General features: G+C 38.6%; 1 long non-coding RNA gene across 3 annotated transcripts in view; it reads right to left on the bottom strand.

The window, feature by feature from the left end:
- The window catches only part of LOC116275289, a 97,972-nt gene that overhangs the window by 9,100 nt on the left and 68,091 nt on the right, over positions 1–20,781 (bottom strand). The window lies entirely within an intron of this gene.

The raw sequence follows: 20,781 nt of genomic DNA, 5'->3' as shown, positions 1-20,781 counted from the left end.
AAAATGCAGGCATTCTGCTGATGTATATCATTTAAAATGGTCCTACTTTGAAAAACAAAGATGGGAGAAAGCATGTCAGGTTGACATTTCCTGTCTGTTTACTAAACTGACTTATGATTAAGTTTCTGCATGAGTAATAATTATATCTCAATAAACAACAATATAGTAAATTCAAAATAACTCTATAAGTGGTGTCCCAAAAAGTGAAGGTCTCACTTCTGTAAAGTTAGTGAAATGATGAGAGTGAGCCTTCTGTGGGAAACTGCCAATCCCCTTATATCCAAAATGTGCAAAATACAAAAATGTCACCGCAGGGATTTCACCATAACTACCACTTATCTAACACCGGTATTATGTCAAGATACACACTAAGGATTTTATCCTGGGTAGAAGATTTTGCTATTCACTTTCTATAAATGGAGAAATTGGGTTTTAGGGAAGCTAAGAAATCTGCCCACATCATGTAGTCTGAATATAGAGGTGCAAAAAGAGAAAATGAGAAGATCTAGATTCCAAACCCTTTTCTTTAATCAGTACTCTATCCTGCCCCACCCCTCAAAAGAACCAGAGTATATGGCTCATGGCCTAATACCAGGCTTCATCTCTTGAATGTGAGTAAAGTTTGCAATATGGCTCATGCTGAGTGAGACTGATCAGACAAGTGGAAATGATTCCAGCTTGGAGGGCAAGGAAAAGACTGAGGCTTGGCAGACTCTCTCTCTAGCAGCAGGAAAACATCCTTGAATAGTCTTCACTGTGTGCAATGACAGCTGTGAACTAGCCTAACTGAAACTTCACCACAGCTTGCTTTTTATTTTTTGATTTAACTAATATTCATTAAACTTTTAGTGTGTATAGGCACTCTTGGAATGGCTGGGACTCCACAGCTCTCATAGAGATCCAACCTGAATTGAATAAGACAGGGTACATTTGTGAGATCCTGGACTTCTGTGCAGTATTTCAACTTTATTTGGAATCTTCATTTCTTATTCTTGGCTTCTTTTCACACTGTGAAGCCAGGCACAGATTGACAGATAGGAGGAAAGTTGATGGACCCCCAGGGGCCCAACACACAACAAGCAACAAGCAATGGAGTCCAGCAAGCTGCTAGCTCAGTGGGGGACACAGTTGTCCTGGCAGGCTGTCTGATCATGGCCTCAGGAGGGGCTGGTGGCAAGCCGTAGGCCAACTGCTAGCAACAAGAATAAGTGTAGAAAGGAGCTCAGGTTGAGAGATGCAGTTGCAGAAATTGCTGTGCTTGGAAACAATTAGACAAGAGTTCAGTGACATGATCAAGGACTTTATCCCAGTATTTCCCAAGCCTTTACTGTGTGTGATGTGTCGATGTATTGTGCACATTGGGGATACAGTAATAACTAAATTTCCTCACCAATCAAGCTAATAGAAAATTTCCTTCCTTTGGGCTCCACTAGTTCCAAGTATTCATATAGAATTTATAATTTATCATAGTAGGCTACGTGTAACAAGTATTTGCATACTTTTCTTACACTTCAGAGCTAGTTTATTGAAAGCACAGGGAGTTTTCATTTCTCTTTGCTACTCCCAATATAGAACCAAGAATAATATTTAGTTCATAGTAACAATAAAGTTTGCTAAATTAAACTATAGACACAAACTTAGTCTAAGCCACCATTATCATCTACTAAGCCACTGCAAACCAGCTCTTGACTAGTCAGTCCCTGGACATCAATTAGTGGCCCATTTCAATTCATACTCTTTACTGCAGCCAGAATGGTATATAACAGGTAAAACCTACCATGTTTTTGCCTATATCCTTCAATGACTTTGACTTACAATAAAATTAAAACACCTTCACATGATCTACAAAGCCCAGTATTTTTCAAACAACTCATCATCTCCAGCCGCATTCTATGACTGTTTCCACATTGCTGTCAAAAGTCTATTCGTTCATTTATGCGTGTGTGTGTGTGTGTGATGGCTGCATTTTCTTCCTGGTTCTTCTACTTCGAATTCTCTATTTTACCGCCTTTTCACATCATTTCTTGTGCATGAAATAATTCTTCGCCATCTTCTCACCACTTCACGTCTTAACTCAAATGGCATTTCCATTGGCCTCCTCTAATGTAAACTATTTTCCTTGTTTTCTCACCATTGAACTCTAAGCCTTTTCTTCACAGCATTTAGAGCTTTTGTAATTTATACTTACTAAGGGTTTATGTATTTGATACCTCTCTAGCACATTAAACTTTGAAATGAAAACATTGCTAAATGTTTTCAAAGAATATTGAGTGAACGTATGAATGATATTCATTATCTCTTATTAAAAACTAATCATATTTTCATACTGAACCATTTACTAGAACCCAGAAATAATCCTCTTTACCTTCTGCAAAGTTTGTACACAATTGTAATGGTTTGCTCCTGTGCTATTTTGCACATAGGAGATAGTTTTACTACTATAATCCTCTTTCCAGGACATTCTAAGTCAGAGGTGGGCAAACTTTTTCTGTGAAGAGCCAGATACTAAATATTTTCAACTTCACTAGGCATATGGTCTATGTCACAACTGCTCAACTCTGCTATTGTAGGGGGAAAGCAGCCATAGGCAATAGGTAAATGAATGAGTGTGACCATGTTCCAATAAAATTTATTTCCAAAACAGTCCACAAGCTGGTTTTGGACCACCGACTCTAGTTTGCCAACCTCTGCACTAAATGCCTAGAGACACAGCTTTAGATAACACATCTATAATGCCTGGGTTATCCTAACTGGCACTGACTCTTCATCACTTTTATCCCTGCCTTCTATTCTCATGATAGCGACCAAGTTGATCTTATCTAATGGCCTCCCATCTTACTCCATGCAAAATCGAAGGTTCTTGCTGTGATTTACAAGGCTCCGTCTGCCCCTCACCATTATCTCTCTGAGCTCATCTCCTATCAATCCCCCCTTCTTTCAGTCCACTCCAGCCACACTGGCTTTGGGCCGCTCCTTGAACATTTGAGGCAGGCTCCTGCCTCAGTGCCTTTGCCCTTGAGGTTTTCTCTATCAGGAATATGCTTCTTCTGAAGACATTACAGCCAGCTTCCTCCCTTCTTTCAGGCCATCTTATAAAAGTGATCTTCATGGTGAGACCTTTCTTGGCTGCCCTATCAAAAATCCACCACGCATACCCCAGATGCTTCTAACCCCTCTGTTCTGCTTCAGTTTCAAAATTCATCAATATATAACATATTAAATACTGTGCTTATTTATCTTATTTATACTTTGTCTTTTTCACTAGAATGTAAGTCCCATGAGGGCAGGGACTTGCTCTGTCTTGATTATTGCTGTATTCTTAATGCCTAGAACTGTGCCTGACACATAGTATACATTCAATAAACATATATTGAATTAAATAATGAATGAATGGGCCAGGCATGGTGACTTACACGTGTAATCCCAGCACCTTGGGAGGCCAAGGCAGCCAGATCGCTTGGGCCCAGGAGTTTGAGACCAGCCTAGGCAACATTTCAAAATTCCATCTCTACAAAAAATACAAGAAAGTCTGGCATGGTTATGCATGCCTAGAGTCCCAACTACTTGGGAGGCAGAGGTGAGAGGATCACTTGAGCCAGGGAGGTTGAGGCTGCAGTGAACTGAGATTGTGCCACTGCACTCCAACCTGGGTGACAGAGGGAGATCTTGTCTCGAAAAAACAAAAAGAAAAAAATGAGTGAATGAATGAATGAATGAATGAACAGATCATCTCCCCCTATAGACACCTCTGTACCTGAACCAAGATACTATCACAAGTAATTTTTTCTTTTCTTTCTCTTTTAATATTCAAGAAACTAGTCAAGCTGAAAAAAAGTTTGTACACATTGTACTCATCTTTGTGCTCAAAATAAGAATACTTCAGAGTTGCATTTTGGCCACTTCTTTCCTTCTAAACTATCTCTCTCCATTGACAGGATAGATTTGAAGGGAAGGAAATTAAGTTACAAAACAGAGACAAGATGTACCTTTTTCCCTCAAATAAATGCATGCACAAAAATTTGATATTGAGAAGTTTTGCTTAAATTATCTGTGCTGACCAGACCTTCAGTCCTGGGTCATCATGATGCCAAAAGCTCTTTTTAGAGAGCTCCAAGACAATTTATTTCATAACTTTAAAAGGAAGCTATTATATGAATGTATGTTTACACTTCGGAACAAGGAAAACCATCAAAATTTTTAATATTCAAAAGTGTACATGGGTTATTTATGGGCATACAAAATTGGCTCAAGGTAAGACGTATTTTACAATGACCCCTCCATGGAAAAGGAAAGATTAGAACATGAATTCATTTATATGTAATTCAAAGGAGACCACAGTAGTTGAAATTTTTAAAATTGGTTGCTTTGTTCGAAATGGAAGTGAAAACTATTGCTAATTAATCTTCTAATTGAACTTTTCACTAAATGTCTCCCATTTCATTATTAATTTAAATCGTTTTCACCTTTCTGGGTTCTAGAATCATTTCCCTTACATGAACTTTCACATTTATGTATTTCCCTGAGCTCTTGTAGTTTTACCCCTGAATTTTATGCAGTACCTTGAACATAGTGGGTAGGGACACAGATACCAAATTTCCTATTTTAAAGTGCCTTCAAAGTATCTTGAATTCTTATTTAAGTATTGCTTGAATATATACCTTCACCCAGTGAGACTGTAAACTCCTCAAAATAGAATGTATCTGAACCTCCCTCTCTGTAATTCCTCAAAACCCAGAGCATGTGAGTACTGAGTAAATACCTGTTTAACTTGATTTTTTAAAAAGAAATATTGACGTGTATCAAACATTTAAGAATTAAAATAATGTAATTTTATAATATTTAAAATGTTAAGTATTGTATTGTCTAGTATTGTGAGAGGGACATGAAGATGTTGATTCACCTAGAATCAGATAGGTTATTATGTGATTGCTGTTGTTGTTGATGATGATGATAACTCTTCAGTCCCCCAGTGTTTGTACTATGCTAAGTGGGAAATATGCGTTAGGCTAGAAATATAACATTACTTTTGCTACTGACTTGCTTATACTGTTTTTAAGGCATCAGTGGGTTTTCTCCACTGAATTTACCTCAAGCTAGAAACAAATTTAGTTTGGAAGAAAGAAAGGAGAGAAGGTGGGAGAGAAAAAACTAGAGAGAAGGAGAAAAATGTCACATTTGGAAGATTACATTTTAAGACTCCCTAGAGTACAATAAAATCATCATCATCGTCATCATCATCATCACCACCACTACCATCAGAGCAATCCGAGAGTTTAGTCTAAGACACTATCTCTCTGTTTTTTTGGAGGATAAATATCCTCCAGGTATTTCTTTCCTCCCTGTGCTTAACAGCTGTGTGTCTGTAACCCATACTGTCTTTTCTATCTCCCACCTGGCTCCTCTAATGAGAAACTAAATTGATTTAAATCATATGGAAGCATTATAAGTACTATTTAGTGATGAGAATAAATTGATTCAAATCATGTAGGCACTTTCCTAAATACTGACTGATGAGGAAGTTTAGATGTGTTGTAATTTATAAATAAAATGAAGGAGGTTACCTGGCAAGATGTGAGAGGGAGGAACAGTTATTGTATTCGAGATTTAAAGGAAAGAGTAATGAACACTTCCCAAATAATTCTATGAGATAAGTATTACCCTGATACTAAAACCAGACAAAAACATCACAAAGAAGGAAAACTACAGGTTAGTATCTCAATGAACTTAAGTGTAAAAATTCTCAAAAAATACTAGCAAGCCAAATTCAATAAACAAATGAGGTTTATTTTATAAATGCAAGAGTGGTTTAACATTTGAAAATCAATTAATATAATATACCATCAATAGAATTAAGGTCAAAAACCACATGATCATCTCAATAGACACAGAAAGAGCATTTGACAAACTCTAACATCCTTTTATGACAACAAAATAACTCTCAACAAACTAGTAATGGAAGGGAACTTGCTTAATCTGATATAGGTATCCATAAAAACCCAAAGCTTATCTCATATTTAATGGAGAAAGAATGAATTTAAAACTTTTGTACTTCAATGAATACCATCAAGAAAGTGAACAAACAAATCACAGAATGGGAGAAAATATTTTCAAATTATCTACCTGATAAGAGACTTGTATCCAGAATATTTAAAGAACTATTACAGCTTAATAATAAAAAGACAATTCAATTTCAAAGTGGACAGAGGATTCGAATAGACATTTATTCTAAGAAGATAAACAAGTGGCCAAAATTATATTAAAAATACTCAAAATAATGAGTTATTAGAGAAATGCAAATCAAAACCACATTGAGCACATCATATCCATTAGGATGACTAAAATCAAGAAGTAAGGCAATAACAAGTATTGATGAATTAGGATTGGAACCCTTTACACATTGCTGATGAAAATGCAAATGACGCAGCTCTTTTGGAAAATAGTCTGACAGTTCCTAAAAATGCTAAACTTAGTGTTACCATTTTGATTCAGTAATTGCACTGCTAGGTATATACTCAAGAGAAATGAAAATATTTATCCACAGAAAACTGTACAAATGTTCATAGAAACATTATTCATAATGGCAAAAGGTAGACACAATCCAAATGTCCATCATCTGATGAATGGAAACATAAAAAGTGGTATATGCATACAATGGAATATTATTCAGCCATATAAAGGAAAGAAGTGCTGATACATGCTCCAACATGGATGAACATTGAAAAGATTTTGATAAGTGAAAGAAGTCATGAAAATGTACATAATTGCATGATTCTAGAGATATGAAATGTTCAGAGTAGGCAAATATATAAAGAAAGGAAGTAGATGAGTAGTTGCCAAGGATTGGTGGGTTAGGGGATGAAGCCAGGGAATGGAGTCACTGCTAATGATACAAAAATTATTTCAGGGTGATGAAGTATTCTGAAATTGATTATGGCAATCACTGCACAACTCTGTAGTATACTAGAAACTTTTAAATTGTTCACTTTTAATGGATGAATTGCTCGGCATCATATCACAATAAAGCTGTTAAAAACAGAAGGAAGGGGTTCGCCTTCCATTACTTTTTTTCTTTTTTTTTTTTTTTTTTTTTTTTTGGCGGGGTCTGGGCTTTTTTGCCCTGGTGGGGAGTGGGCGGGCGTCAGTTCACTGCAAGCCCTGCCTCCTGGGTTCACGCCATTCTCCTGCCTCAGCCTCCCGAGTAGCTGGGAGTACAGGCGCCCGCCACCTCGCCCGGCTAATTTTTTTTGTATTTTAGTAGAGACGGGGTTTCACCCTGTTAGCCAGGATGGTCTCGATCTCCTGAACTCGTGATCCGCCCGTCTCGGCCTCCCAAAGTGCTGGGATTACAGGCTTGAGCCACCGCGCCCGGCCCATTACTTTTTTTCTACTTCATTTGCAAACCTTATTAGGACAACATGCGAAGTTATTTCAGCAAATACCTGCTCGCTAGACTCATTTTCTGTCCCCAGTAAAATGAATTCAAACTCAAGAATCTTAAACAGCTGTACAACATTGCATCTATGTTATGGAGCACAATAGAGGATTACTGTTCCCACAGCCATCTCACAAATACTGTCTCATTCGGTGCCCGTCAGGGGAAATATTTGTATTCAATCTGTCAAAAACATGTCCTAAGCACCTACGATAATCATAGTACAGTGAAAGCTCAGGTGTTTGGGGAAAAAAGAGACATCAGACGTTATTTCATGGAGTTGGCGAAATAAGTGAAATGGCAAGACCAAGATAGGAGCAACTAAGAAATATCTAACTATGCATTACGTGGGAAAATTCCTGTGAGAATCCCAGGATTTGTGGTGGATGTGATATTTTATAGCCTTGCTATTGAAAGAAGAGTTTCTCCTAGACCTGTATCTGCTTTAGTATCTATCCCTTGCCTCTGGTAGGAGCAAATACTTTTCCACTTATGGATACTTCTAGTCTTCTCCCTGAAGAAAGAGTGTAAGAGGAAAGCCTTCCATTTCATCATGAAAACCAATCACTGGATTTTTCTCCAGGGAGAGCATAACCCCTTTCATTGGAGAAACAGAGAGAATCTGACACTCAATGTCCCCAAAACCAGTGGGGACTTAAAAAGGAAGGACACTTGCTTCTTTTCCTCCTCTCTCTTTTCTTCTTTCCCCTTCTCTCTCTTTCCTTTGTTCTTACACCTCTTCATTTTCTCACTGGTGGCATGACCTCTCTCCTCTTGCAAGGGATGCATCTCTCTCTGAAGTGACTTTGATTTTAAATACTAGTCATCTACATCAGGTTGGGGGATAGAAGTATACTTCTATCTAGTTTTACCACAAGCAAACTGATCAATTCATTGCTGCTTAGCTCAGGTCTTTGTGTTTACTTTATTTACAAGAATCCTTGAAAAAATGTGAGTGGTAGCATGTAAACATTAAATTGTTGCTGAATTTCCAGCATTACTCATAAGATTGTCTTTTGCTGGCCCCATGCTTTCATTCTTGTTCAATGAGTAAAGTTCCTAAACACAGTATATGTTTTATAGTTTTGAGTAATTACTGTGTAGAGGAAATCACTGAGAAGCACAGGATCGGGTCTAATAATGGGAGAGGTGCTTTTTATGCAGAAATTTAAAAATTAATATTACACCAGAAGTCTCTGGAGGTTACCTAAAATTTTAGATATGGGATTATGATAGTTTAAAATGCAGTTTTTAAAATATAGAATGATGTTTTGAAAGGATGAAATGATGGCTGGGTGCAGTGACTCACGCCTGTAATCCCAGCACTTTGAGAGGCCGAGGCAGGCAGATTATGAGGTCAGGAGATCGAGACCATCCTGGCTAACACGGTGAAACCCTATCTCTACTAAAAATACAAAAAATTAGCCAGGCATGGTGGCAGGCACCTGTAGTCCCAGCTACTCAAGCGGGTGAGGCAGGAGAATCACTTGAACCCAAGAGGCAGAGGGTGCAGAGTGCCACTGCACTCCAGCCTGGGCAACAGAGCGAGACTCTGTCTCAAAAAAAAAAAAAAAAGAAAAGAAAAGAAAGGATGAAATGATAACAGATATAGAATAAAAAACTGCAGCTTCAATGTGGTATATTTATGGCATGTCTATTAAGTTAGAGATGTACTCTCACTAGTCATCGCATAAATATTGTGTGGCAATCCATCATCTCAATCAATCAACTATCCTCCTTGCTGGGCTTTTTGTAGTAGAGAATACACCAAAGAAGCTAAATAAGAGTCAAGCTGTCATCCTTATAAATAAAAGCACAGTGTTTCCCAGAGTCTTTGGAAAAGCTGGAATCGAGACCTTATTTGGGACCAGAAGCCAATGTAGGAATCTCCACCTAACAAATCCAAAATCCAGATTTTCTTCCCTCACCTGAAGGGAGAATTAGGTCTTAATGGCATCTCCCTCCCCAGGAATTACTTAGCAGCCAAGTACATGGAGGACTGTGGTTTGCCTCATAAATTCAGTTGCTGTTGGAAACAGAATGCCAGAGACCAATGTTAAGAGACGGGTGACTGGCATCCTTTTACAACATAGGACCAGGACTGCCTCACGCATGGAATGAGAAAGCTGAGAGCAAGCCTTGGCACTTCTTACTTGTCTGTTATGCAAGTAGTGCAGGAGACAGAAATGAGATTCCACTTACTTACTGTTTTAGAGGAATAGCAGCCAACCTATTGATAAATTGTGGCAAGGGGTTATCAGACTCTCATCATCAGATCAGCAGTTCCCAGTGCTTGGAGAAGAATAGTTAAAGAGTGAAAAGAAGGAGTAGAAATGTACTCTTTAGCACTCCCCAAATGAAAGTGGAGTAGGGGGTACCCTCTTCGTGGAAACACAGGAATTAGAGAACAATCATCTTGATCTAAAAATTCTCGAACACCAGAAAACATGGGAGCTCAGAGGCACACATTCATTCCTCAATTTTACAAAAAAATTTATATTTACTGAGTGCCAAGTACTGACGTAAGAAAAGATGATACAGGAATGATGGCAAGACACAGTCATTGCCCTCAAGACTGATCCTCAAGGAGATCAGTCTCCTTACACTGGAGTAAGAGTCTGATGATTTGGGTTTTGGTTCTGTCTACCAAAAGAACTCTGTACATTTGCATGTCTCTGATTCTTCCGAGCCTCCATTTCTTAACCATTAAATGAGAGGAGAGCGTAATATGCCTGCCTCACAGGGAGTTAATGGGATTCAGATACAGCGGTGTTCCCCAGGATCCCTTTGTGTACATCTCCCCGTTTAGTGGGTTCTTCCTTTGTACCTAGCCTACTTTATCAATACCTTAGGAAAGAATATGAAAAACTCATTCACCCAAAGAAATAAAAAAACTACTGTGCTTGTAAAATGAGTCTTCCCAGGAGTATTTACATTTTCATGGAAGATTAACTCCTAAAATTGAATATGGAAATAATTTTCACTTATACACTTCCATGTAGTAACATCTTTTCTTAGCATTAAAGTGGCAGGCAACTCCACTAACAAATCAAACTAACGCTTCTTCATGGAAAACAGTGATCTGGAGAAAACCTATTTTTTAAAGCATTTATTAGTTCATTCATAGACTTGGTAAACGTATCCAAAAAGTATTATTAGGATACTCTGCCTCATAAGAGAGAAGCGGGTTTCTTTCCTTTGAGGATCTCCACTGTTGGTGAAGACAGAATTTGTGCAGTACTGACTGGACCACATCTGTCGCAGAAATCATCTCAATCATCGCATTAGAAGAGAGTGTCACTACCCACTACAGTACAGAAGATGAAAGAAGTGTAACAATTCGCAGCATGTAAATGTTCATCTCTCTCTGCCATCTTCCTTAACTGTAGTTAAGAGATGATCACAAAGTTATCATCTGCTACTCCCCAAAACCTCAGTCTGCTTTTGAGCTTAGCAAGTTTATCTACAAAACATCTTAGCACTAGATTCAAAAATATTTATTTAGTGCCCATTATCCCCATGACACTGCTAGGTACTGAAGGGCAAATGAAAGACACAGGCTTTGGTTTCAAGGCACTTTCACTGCTATATGACACTCCAAGTGGAATCCTATGCAGATGGCATCTGAGTAAAAGTTAAAGTAATGAGACGATTGACCTGGAGTAGACGGAACATACCATGCTACTATCTCCAGTATCTGAAGTATGGGTATGTGGCAAAATATTTGGCATACAAGGATACAACTGGGAGCAAATTTTGGAAATTTCAAGGTAACGAATTCCAATTCTAAATATGGAAGAACTTTCCAAATTCTAGAAAATACCTGTGCAGCTTATGTACTTGTTGGGCACGTGGAAGGAGGATACATATGTTAGGGAAAAAGTTGAATGTTCTCTCAGGTAGCACCATGACTTGCATATGGTAGGTGCTTAATTAGTATCTGCTGATTTGTTGTTTGATTTCTTTGAAAGGCAGGCTATCTTATTGAAGTTTCCATGTCAATGTTGAATAATCTACCTCTTGAGAAATCTCAAGGAGTATCAAAGAGAAAGTTTACAAGCTGCTAACATGCTTTTATCGGCTCTTTATTTAACATTTCTAAACCCTAGGTTGTTGTCAGTTAATTATAAGTGAATATGATCTGAAAAGAAACGATGTGGACCTGTTTTGTTTTGCTCTGTAACTACTGGAAAAACCCTAGAGTTTTTTATAGTTTTAGACGCCTTCAGATCATTTGTCTAAACTTTCTGGTAGTCACAAGGCCAAGCTTATCTTTCCCTAAGGTCCAGTTAGCTATTTTATAATCATAGCTGTCTGGGTGGGTCTTCATTTGACTGTTTCTTATTATTGTTTCTTTTTTTTTTTCTTTTTTGAGACAGAGTCTCACTCTGTCGCCAGGCTGTAGTACAGTGGCACAATCTCAGCTCACTGCAACCTCCATCTCACAGGTTCAAGTGATTCCCCTGCCTCAGCCTCCCCCAGTAGCTGGGATTACAGGCATGCACCACCACGCCCAGCTAATTTTTTTTGTATTTTTAGTGGAGACGAGGTTTCACTATGTTGGCCAGGCTGGTCTCGAACTCCTGACCTCAGATTATCTACCTGCCTCAGCCTCCCAAAGTGCTGTGATTACAGGCATGAGCCACCACACCCAGCCTTTAGTATTGTTTCTTGATGAATCTTTGCCTAATGCAAATGAGCAGGACAAAGTCCATGGACATTATCAAGATGGAAAGAAAGAATAAAATTTATCACAAGAGACCAATAAATATTCTGGCATGTTATCATGATTGACTTCATTTCTATTGATAACTTCAAGAAAGAATCTTAGAAGTGTATTTTGATATACTGCAAGTATATAGCTAAGATCCCAAATTAATGTTCATCCATAAATAAAAATGATAGCTAACATTTATTGACTGTTTAGTGAGTGCCAAGGGCACTTTATACAGATTATCTCATTTACTATACTCTGCAACACAGTAAGATAGGAGTTTGCATTCTTTGTCCTGCATATGAGGAAGACTACATGGAGCAGTTTCTTGTTGAAGGGTATCTAGTTGGGAAGTAATGCATATGGGGACTGAACCAGGCATAAAAACCAGAACTGGTGCTCCAGACCTCTCTGCCATGCTGCTATCTTCCCCACACCCTATCCTCAATTCCCTGACTTCAAGAATTAACACCAAATATTTTTTGAAAGAACTTCTGTTTATAAATTTATGTTGTAATAAGGCCAAGGCTAAGCTGTGGACTGCTGAAAGGGAACTGACTGCAGCAAACGATGGCCTTTTCCATTTGAAAGGAAGCCTGGACTGTACTCGTCAGGAATAAGTTCAATTGACTTCTGCTCCTGTCACTTCTGAGAGAGTCCTCTGGCCAAGGTCTTCCTGCCCCATGGGCTGATAGAACTCAGCTGGCTGCCCAGCAGCTCGACTGTGTTCTCCTCCTGAGTGTGACTGGTTTGCTGTTATTTGCAGAATAAATTAGAGACAAGAAAGCTCTCTTTCAGCTTCTCCCTGCTAAATGAAACCAACTCTATCAGCTTATTCTGAATAAGAACATACATATAAGGAATGCCTCAATTGGTTTAATCCAGTTAACTAAACCCTTTGTTAACGAGCATTTTTCCACAATTAACTTCTAAGGACAAAAAAGGCAAATTTCAAAATAATCAGAGAAGAAAACTTTAAAACTCTGCTCTAGGCCTGATACACATTCAATTTAAATCCCTATGCTGCTACAACTATATAATATTACTCACTAATAGTTAACATTGAAGGGAGCACAGTAATTGTGTACCAGATATTTGGACTAAGGGACTCATGTATGTGTGTTTCCTTTAACACAGCAAGTCTTTGAAGCAGACACTGTTATTCTCTCTTTTGCAGGTTAGCAAATCGAGCCATGGAGTAGTTCATTTGCCCATCTAATAGATAATAGAGAAGAAATTTAAACACACATAGCCTGATGCCTTGACCCATATACCACATTGCCTCTTGATTATTAATGCATGAGAGAATGATGACTCCAAAATATATTATTCAATATATGGAGCCAGAACTGGGAACAAAATGCCTGACTCCACAGTGCATTTTTTTCATTGCTACACATACAACCTTTTCTTTTTCATTTTGTCAGGACTCGATACAGAAGAGGTACAAAAGTCTAATGCATTTTAGAAAGATCTCTAATAGCCTGGCTATGGTGGCTCACGCCTATAATCCCAGTACTTTGGGAGGCTGAGGTGGGCGGATCATGAGGTCAAGAGATAGAAACCATCCTGCCCAACATGGTGAAACACTGTCTCTACTAAAAATACAAAAATTAGCTGGGCGTGATAGCACGCGCCTCTAGTCCCAGCTACTTGGGAGACTGAGGCAGGAAAATCACTTGAACCCGGGAGGCGGAGGTTGCAGTGAGCCAAGATTGCACCATTGCACTCCAGCCTGGTGACAGAGGGAGACTCCATTTCCAAAAAAAAAAAAAAAAGGGGGCTGGGCACGGTGGCTCACGCCTGTAATCCCAGCACTTTGGGAGGCCGAGGCGGGTGGATCACGAGGTCAGGAGATCGAGACCATCCTGCCTAACACGGTGAAATCCTGTCTCTGCTAAAAATACAAAAAAAAAAAAAAACCAAAAAGCTAGCCGGGCGCAGTGGCGGGCGCCTGTAGTCCCAGCTACTTGGGAGGTTGAGACAGGAGAATGGTGTGAACCCGGGAGGCGGAGCTTGCAGTGAGCCGAGATCGCGCCACTGCACTCCAGCCTGGGCGATGAGCAAGACTCCATCTCAAAAAAAAAAAAAAAAAAAAAAGATCTTTGGTAGAGTTAATCAACCAATCAGAGTTAAATCAAAAAGGAAGTTCTGGTTGATTAATTTAATGATTCTTTAATGATCAGAATCATACTTTTGGTTTAATTGGTTTTCCATTGGCTTCAGGGTATTCTGTTCAGAAAAAAATCAGCTGTGGAATGTTTTTATTTCATCTTCATTAGTAAGAAAGGCCACAAAACATTCAGGGATACTCGTAAAAAACTTGTCCTCTGAAGCATTATGCTTTTATCAAACATCTGTGCTACAACTTTGAAGATTTTTCTCTTGAATCATATTTAGTAGAAATCAAAACTGTGCATAATCTAAGTTTGCAAAGTCAGATTCCTTCCATTTCATAAATACATCCTAATGACTGAATCAGACATTTTAAAAACATTCTCCAGCTCTTGATATCGTAAAAATCCCAAGTCAGCATCCATTTTACTCTTTATAGGATAAAATATTTCCAGAGCTTACAATTAATGAACTTTTAAATTCGGGCATATGGATGTGATATGGTTTTCAAATGGGACAAAAAGAAGTTATTAAACTTCAAAGTGATGACATTTTACCGTATCTTACTGGGCAGCATTCAGGAAATGTCCTTCAAATGAAAGAATTAACTTTTATTCCTTAAATGTGTGTAGTTCAAGAAATGCTAAGATTGTCACAATTGTTATTTCTGCAAGTTCTTATATTTATTATTTTCTTTTTTATTCTAGGTCTTAATTTTTTAAAGTGTATGCTTGTATTTAGTTTATAAACTACCAATTCCTTCCTCCTGACAGTTGTAAGATTTTCAACCCCACTCCAGATTATTCCATTAATTGCTCTTCTCTGCCTAAAGCAATGAATTTTTAGTTCTACATGGCTCCTCCTCCCTTCTCCTATGTTAATATTCATGTTATCATCTTCTTAGAATATCTTCCCACTTCTCATATGCCCAACTGGCCTTCTCTTTTCAGTGGTAACACAACTAACATATTACCAGGAAGCCACCCCTTTTAAGTGGTGGCATGATTTGGATATTCAAATCTTTCTGGGCTTAATTCTCACCCAATGTTCCTGTTATAACTCCTATATTCAAATGAGACGTACTTATAAATCAGCAATGATAACAAAAGTTTTAGTGCATTTTATTTTCCAAAAATATTTGTTATAAAATACCAGCATCCTCCAGCCAGACCACCAAGAATACTACTATCATTGAACATATTTAGGTGTATTGACTAATTACAATAAGGAAAAACCCACACCATCAGGGACCATGGAGTATTTTAGGAAGAAGGTATTAAAATGGACTTATATGATTGTTGCAAATGTTAGATGATTTGGAAGAGAATTCAAGGGAGCATGGTTGTTTACTGTTAAGAAGAGAGGGTAGTTCTGTGACTGGTTATCTTAATAATAGTTATCTTAGTAATGATTATACCTAGATGGAGAGAATACTAGAGTAAGCGTAAGCCGTGATTGGTAAAGAAGTGGCAATTACTACTATCACTTTTGACAGGAAGAGATTTGGTCCATTTTATGTTTTGGACAATGCTTGTGTTTTGTTCAGGCTTGGTTCTGATCATGGAGGGGTCTTGTTTTGTCTCGGTTCATCCCGGTCATAGAATGGCCTTGTCTGATGCTGTTCTGTGAGGTTGTCTGTGGTTGAGAAGATGACACTCAACACAGCTGGGAATGCCAGAACAACTCCTGGCAGCACCATGGCCTGCTTGACAGCACCCAGCCCTCAGAGGCTGTGTTTCCTTCCTCAACCTTTTTTTTTTTTTTTTTTTTTTGAGATAGAGTCTCACTCTGTTGTCACCCAGGCTGGAGTGCAGTGGCATGATCTCAACTCACTGCAACCTCCACCTCCCAGGTTCAAGCAATCCTCCCACTTCAGCCTCCCAAGTAGCTGGGATTACAGGCATGCACAACCACACCCAGTTAATTGTTTGTACTTTTTTTTTTTTTTTTCCAGCAGAGACAAGATCTCACCATGTTGGCCAGGCTGGTCTCAAACTCCTGACCTCAAGTGATCCACCAGCCTCAGCCTCCCAAAATGCTGGGATTACAGGTGTGAGTCACTGCGACTGGCCCCGTATATTCATTTTCTAAAACTTGAAAAGCATGGAAGGTACAGAGAAGAAAATTAAAAACTTCCCGAGAGTGGCTGTTTAGCAGGGAAGGGGAGAGAGCAGGAAAGCAAGCCATCCTGTGTGTGCTGGCTCCGCAGTGGTGCTTCATCTTTTGGCAGCACCAAGGCCCTGCAACAAGGAAAGCTGAAAAGAGAGCTCCGGGAATCTCCCCCCAAAAAGCCAACTCAGCTGGGGCAGTAAAGACATCAGTAACCAAGCTGCATTCAGAAGCTGGCATTCCAAGTCCCACAATTTGGAACGTTCTCCATGGCAATTGTCCTGCAGTTGCCAGCACTGTGGTTTTCCATTCAATGTAGCACTTACTGTGTTCCAAGCACATGTACTAACTTATCTAAAATGCCTAACAATCTCATGAAGTACATCTCACTGTCACCCTTTCTTACAGATGAGGAAACAGATACATGGAGGCTTACAAAAACTGCCCAAGGTCACAGATCTAGGAAGTAGGAGATATGGGATTTAAACTCAAGCAGTCTGTTCTGGGGGAATGTGCTACCAGCTACAATATCAAATAATGTTAATTACCAAGTTTTGCCCACTTTGAGTATGAAAATCTTGACTGCAATTGTCAACAAGTTTTAGGACATCCCCATCTCCCATCTCTATTGCCATTTCTCTTCTCTCTTTTTCTCTCTCTTCTCATATATATATATATATATATGAGCAGTCTCGGCTCACTGCAAGCTTTGCCTCCCTGGTTCACTCCATTCTCCTGCCTTAGCCTCCCAAGTAGCTGGGACTACAGGCGCCCACCACCACGCCTGGCTAATTTTTTGTATTTTTAGTAGAGACAGGGTTTCACCGTGTTAGCCAGGATGGTCTTGATCTCCTGACCTTATGATCTGCCTGCCTTGGCCTCCCAAAGTACTGGGATTACAGGCATGAGCCACTGCGCCCAGCCCTACTCTCTGTTCTTTACTCTGACCCATTCTGTACTGGGATGGGAATATTTCAAGAGAAGTCACTTCCTGCTTAAGGACAAGATGAAGCGAGGCCCTCCCTCATTGAAAAACATTATCAAAGGTTTCCAGGTAAAACCATCATACGTATCCCTGACAGTAGCAACTTAGAGAATTCCTGTTGAACACCCTCTACCCTTTGTGGGCTATAAAAGAACCAAGAGGTAGACGCTTTGGCCATTGTCTGAATTGAGCAACCTTTGGGGCTTGATAATCATCTATTTACTTTAGATGATACTAAATTAGAAGCAGTCAGTATACAAATACACATTGATCATCACCTCAAGACCTAGACATTATGGGGATGAGAAAATATCTAAAGAGTTCATCATCTTTTAGGCAAATTTCTTATGAACCCGTTTCTACCCTGTCAAAGAACAACATAGATCAAGTAATTTCATTTCATATTCCATTCTCTGTTAGACATCCATAGTCCTGAACCAGTCAAATTAATGAATAATATGCTAATTTCCCAATTAGGCATAATTGACATCTATTGCCACCTCTACCAACGTGAACTGAACAGAGGAGGAAATGGGAGAAAAATTCAGAATCATTGGGTGACACTCAGCAAGTTTCCTTCTCAGTAAAATGAGGCAAATAATATCTATTTCACAAAACCCATTGCCGAATATAGGGCTGTTAATAATAATTATTGTAAGAACTAATGATAAATAGTAACATTTATTATTATTAAAGTTATAATGTATATTTAATTACTCAATAAATTTTATAAACAAGTTATATAAAATATATAATTCTATTAATATAGAGAGTAAATTTCATAAAATACAATATAAATTAATGTATTTATATCAATTATACCTATTATTGTTAAGCTAGTATCATTACAGTAACTATTACAAGAAGAATGTTTTCAAATATCTTTAAAATTCCTACATGTAGATCATGGCCAATTCAGTTTTAAAAACATTTATTGAGGGTTTACCATAAGCCAATAATTAATATACAAAAGTGAAAAAGGCAAGTGCCTAACCTGGCCAGTGAGGAGTTTCTGGACTGGATAAAAGATGGGCCCACCAATGGGCAATCTCAGTCTAGTGTATAGTAAGTATTGTGATTTGGGTTGGAATACAGAGGAGAGACGTCTAAGCTGGTGGAATGGGGGTGAACAGGGCAAGCGGAAAGTGTTAGAGATGACACATGTTCGAGTGGTGAGCTTATGCTTGAGATCATGCTAAGTAGGAATCAGCCAGCTAAAGAGAAGGAACAATGGATAAATTATCCCACATAATGCCAAAGACGTGAACAATAACTTAAAATACTGATGCATTATCCAGACTTTTTTTCAGCTGCTTTGCTGGTCTGAGTTTTCAGTTGACTGTGATTTTATTTTTTCATTCATTATTCATTCATTTAGTTGGTGCTGGGATGTCATAATCAGGGGTGATTTTCACAAACACAATTATTGAAAATGTAGCTAACCAAATGCAGAAATAACTGCTAAGGGAAAGTAGTAAGATTTCTTTGGAACAGGTCATAAAAAGGAGTATTTTTTTTTAACCTCTATTTCTTACGTCTCTGATATCGGTGTCAAGTTTTCACATCGTGATTAACATGTTCAAGTGAAAAGGGATATCCACTAGTATGTCTTTGGAAGGCAAATGTAGAGAATTCTAATTCTGCTGATTAAAATAAACTAGAAACCACAGATCATGCTTATTAAAGCAGTGTAGCAAAGAAAAACTCAGTAGAGAGCTTTAATTGAGTCAGTTACAACTAGTTTCGATTGAATTTGATCCTTGTTAAAAGTATTTTCTTTGGAATTGTAGGTTTTGGAGAGGTTGAGTGTAGGATTAAAATAGCAACTCTAAAAATTATATTGGATTTGTAGAACAACATTGCTCTGGAAAAAAAAACTTGCCAGCACCATGGCTCGCGCCTATAATCCCAGCACTTTGGGAGGCCAAGGCGGTGGATTACTTGAGGTCGGGAGTTTGAGACCAGCCTGGCCAACGTGGCGAAACCCATCTCTACTGAAAATACAAAAATCAGCCAGGTGTGAGGGCGGGTGCCATAATCTCAGTTACTCAGGAGGCTGAGGCAGGAGAATTGCTTGAACCCGGGAGGCAGAGGTTGCAGGGAGCTGAAATCTTGCCACTGCGCTATGGCCTGAATAAAAGAGTCAGACTCCGTCTCAAAAAAAAAAAAAAAAAAAAGAAAAAAGAGAAACTTCTCTTTAGGCCTAACTAAAGAGTCACCAGAGAGTTTTCCTACAGCAGCATTAGATGCAATTACAATATGGAAGCTCACATTAGAAGAGTAGGAGTTTGGAAAAATGTTCTTACAGGTAGGCTGGAGCTGGTTCTCAGAGAAGATCCATCTTACTTTAGAAGTCATCTTTATGTGTTGGAGAATGATCACTAGAGGTTCAAATGGAATTATAACCAGTTCTGAGTGCTCCCCACCTCAGTGAAGACTGATATCAGTTTTGTTTGGTAACAATAATTTTTTTAAATTTAAAACATTTAAATATTCACTCTGGCAGACCTGCACTACCATGACCATGAAGAACTTTCATGATCTTTATCCTTTTCATATGGCGCAATTGCAAATAGCAGAACTTACCAAATCATTGTTAAAGGGGGATATGTTAGCAAGCTGCCATGTATGTTTTCCTTATTGTTACACAATGCTTCCAATGGCTTTCACTTGGAAAGAGGTCTCCCCATCAGCATCCCATCAGACTTGTGGAGCACTCAAAACACACACACACACACACACACACACACACACACACACACCCCTATTATTTCTATTCATCTCCCTTCTTGAATTTTTCTCCCAGTTTTTCCTCTGTCAAACTCTTTTTTACCCTTAAGAATTCTCTCTCTTTTATTTCAAAAAACTTTGCCAAAGGAAATATTAGTCATCTAATAATATCCCGAGTGAGTTACTTATTATATTATTCTAATACAGTGTGCAAATATGTACTAATGTAATTTAGGGAAATCATGACCCAAGTGTGGCAGTCAGATTTTGGAACATTAAGTTAAAAATGTACTTTGGACAATAGTATACCAGCTCTCTATACCAGCGAGCTAATCTCTACTGAGGGAAAAAAAATAGCAATTATAAACTTTAAATACACAACTACCTCTTCGTAGTTCACAGGGGTTTCTGTCTCTATTCATGTTATCCCATCAGCCTAGACTGTCATTAACATCATCCTCTGCCTAAACCTTTTGAAGCTTTCCCTGATCCCTCAGAAAGAATCAGCTGCATTTTCACAGTACACGGCATACAGCCCTACTTAGTAAGAACAAAATTCCTCTTTGTGTATTAGCTAACTGCATGTAAAACGAGTCCAGAACTTGAATGGAGTTGTTCTTAAAACAAGCAGTGGCCTCAGGTGAGAATTAAAGATTTTGGTGGGAAAATGATACAGACGCAAAGAACAATATAATG

The sequence above is a fragment of the Papio anubis genome, chromosome 6 (genome assembly GCF_008728515.1).
Source record: "Papio anubis isolate 15944 chromosome 6, Panubis1.0, whole genome shotgun sequence".
NCBI classification, from domain to species: domain Eukaryota; kingdom Metazoa; phylum Chordata; class Mammalia; order Primates; family Cercopithecidae; genus Papio; species Papio anubis.
This window is presented reverse-complemented; position numbering and strand designations above follow the sequence as displayed.